General features: G+C 25.2%; 1 long non-coding RNA gene across 1 annotated transcript; it reads left to right on the top strand.

The window, feature by feature from the left end:
* Nucleotides 1–1,428: 1,428 nt before the first annotated feature.
* On the top strand, nucleotides 1,429–2,649 carry LOC135143632 (uncharacterized). The gene is made up of 5 exons (XR_010282861.1): nucleotides 1,429–1,503; nucleotides 1,651–1,728; nucleotides 1,794–1,828; nucleotides 2,129–2,180; nucleotides 2,503–2,649. It is a non-coding gene; the product is annotated as an uncharacterized LOC135143632 (long non-coding RNA).
* Nucleotides 2,650–2,906: the final 257 nt, after the last annotated feature.

Genomic DNA, 2,906 nt, shown 5'->3' with positions numbered 1-2,906 from the left:
GGTCAACGAATAACGCATCAATTTTAAAATATTATTCTTAAAATAATTCCCAAAGCTTATCAAAGCTGCACTTCTTATAAACTTCATACTTACAACCGAATAACGTATATATTGACTCTCAGATAAATAATTTAGCTGATATCTAAATTTTTTTTAAAATCAAGAACTTGATGGCATTATTACTTTGAAAGAAACTATTAGGCGTTGATGAAAATTTAGTTTTTTACCTTAAACGAAAATAGGAATTGCAGCTCTATACACCACTCGCTGAGAAAACATGAAAATTTTTTGCTTCCTCGAGGATATGATAAAAAGTATTTTTTAGCGCACCGCCCTGCAGAGTAAAGCAAAATATACTTAAAGTTTGGTAATTTATACGGCTTTCACACTTATGATAATAAGAATTAAAAGAAAACACTAGGGTTTACGTCTTCTAAACTTCCTTTTAATAGCTTATAAAGAGTACTTTGTCTAATTAAATTTTGAAATATAGCACATACTTAGCAATTTTTGTTTTTACAAAGGTTTTAATAAAAAAAGTTAGTTTAGATGAGATTTTGGTGTTTTTTTATTGGCTTAAAAATACAACCTTAGACTAAGGCGTATAGTTAAGATTTGGGCACTTTTGAGGAAGAAGCTGATTTTTAATATAAATAACTATATTTTTTTTTAAAAAAAAGGATATTTTTATTAAATATATAAATATCTTTGTGTTGAATAGTAGTAGAATTATAGGAATATTCCGGCGCGCAACCTCTATAAAACTGCTTAAACGTTTGACTAATTACATCTACATTTAGCAAGGCTGTTACCAAACTTTTGCCACAATAACGCTTAATTAAAAAATTGCATTATTTAGTTTACACTTTACAGAGTTGACCTCAGTAATTTTTATTTGAAGGTCAGATAACGATTTTTTAAAAATAAACTAGTCTGCAAAGTGAGGTTTAACATTTTTATCACGTAAAAGTTATCTCAAAAAAATACCAAAGTTTTTATTATTAATTTACGTTTATCTTTAAAAATCTTGTGATATTAATAATTATAAATTTTCCTTTTCAATAATCAAAACATTAACAAACTTTTTGCAACAAGTTCCTTTGCCTTATGAAGGCTTTGCTTCTGATATAATAAACAGGGATTAATAACGATTTCCTGAAAAAAAAGCTACTTGTCTTAGTTTTAATAATAATTATGTATTTGATATGTATGTCGAAGTTCTAAATTGTAAAGGATTATCATACTATTACTTATTAATATTTTCTAAAGTACTTAACTTTCACTAAATATGCTACTACCATTCTATTATGTTTATCCAAACTTTTACATGTTTTATGCAGCAGGCAAGCCCACCTTATAAGAGTTTGGTGTAGACCAAACCCTACTCCAGGTGACCGAGAGGGCTTGCAGCTACTCTGCATTAGTTTTTATAAGTTTAAATCTTTGCACTTCCGCCTTAATAGTTTTCCATGTTCCAAACTTTCTTTATACCATTTAAAACTGGTATAACAGTTATTAAATACTTCTCCTTTTCTTGATTTTTCTTCTGCCATTACATATACTTTTACCTTTTTGTCTTTCTTATATATCCCTCTACAGAACATTAACTGTTTAATAAGTGAGTAAAAAAAAATTTTATAATTTCATTAGTAAATTTATCATTACATCAATCTTGTTTACTTTTCGGTGCTGTCGGATTAAAGAATTACAGCAGTTCAATACAATTTTGTATGTTTTTAATACTTTAATTTTATTTTTAAGTTTTAAAAAAGTTTTATATTTGCTAATAATAGGTAAGGATAAACATCTTGCGGGTTTGTCTGACGAAGTAAATTTTCTTACAATTCTTTAAATTAATAGTTTTTTATGTATAAGATTATCACTTTATGAATTTTTTTTAGAAAGCATTCTTAAATTACGAAGTATATACCTTTACCTTTTGTTGTTACACTTTTTATAAGAACACCCTTATTAAATTTTCTTCAGCGTTATTGACTCATTTTGTAGAATAATTATAATTTCAAAATTTATCAAGTTTTATAAAATAATACTTAAGTTTGCTGCATAGTTAAAATTTATTTTTTTATAAAGTATATCTATAATGTTACTTTTATAACTACAAACACAGAGATTAAAGAAGGCTCGTCTTTTTGCGCTTAGTATTACTGGTTTTTGTTTAGGTATGTATTACTTATTTGAAAGAAACTTCATGTTTAACTTTAATTTCAGCATTTATACTTTGCTCAAATTTACAGCTTTTATAACTTTTTATTCGTTTCTTATAAACTTTTTACGAAAAAAAAAAATTTAAAAAGTCCTTTAAATTTTTAAAAAATTAATTTATAAATTTTTTTTAAAGAAAAGTGCTTTAGTTTAATCTTGCTTTAAATTTATATAAAAATCTTTTTGTACTTGTATATTTTCTTTAGCGAAGTTTTTTTATTTTTATTATACGGCTTATAATTATACACAATTACAAGTTAAATTATTCTATATTTTTAGTTATTTACTTGTATACGTTTCGAGCGTTAAAGCAAGAAACATTTTTGGAAATGGACGAGGAGACCTTTATGAAATTAAAAAAAGAAAGAGATCTTAAGCTACTTGAAGAAGGTCGAACCCGTTAGGATGTTTTTTTTCAAATTTTAGAAAAATCTTCAAAATATAAATTATGCATATTTCATTCTTACGACAATTTTAATTTCTATAATATAAATTTTTACAATGGTCTCTCTAAATAGCTATTATCAAAATTTTTCATAAGTTACCATAATAATCAGGCCGAAGTTAGTAGTAAAAAGATTTAACTACATCACAGATTTTGCATTGAAGTTCTTTTATATATAAGATAATATTAATAGTTATAATAACTGTAAATTTTTTAAAAAGTTGCTTTGCATAATTTT

Source organism: Zophobas morio, unplaced genomic scaffold (assembly GCF_036711695.1).
Source record: "Zophobas morio isolate AGI-343-1 ecotype UQ-CSIRO unplaced genomic scaffold, CSIRO_AGI_Zmor_V1 ptg000068l, whole genome shotgun sequence".
Taxonomy (NCBI): Eukaryota; Metazoa; Arthropoda; class Insecta; order Coleoptera; family Tenebrionidae; genus Zophobas; species Zophobas morio.
This window is presented reverse-complemented; position numbering and strand designations above follow the sequence as displayed.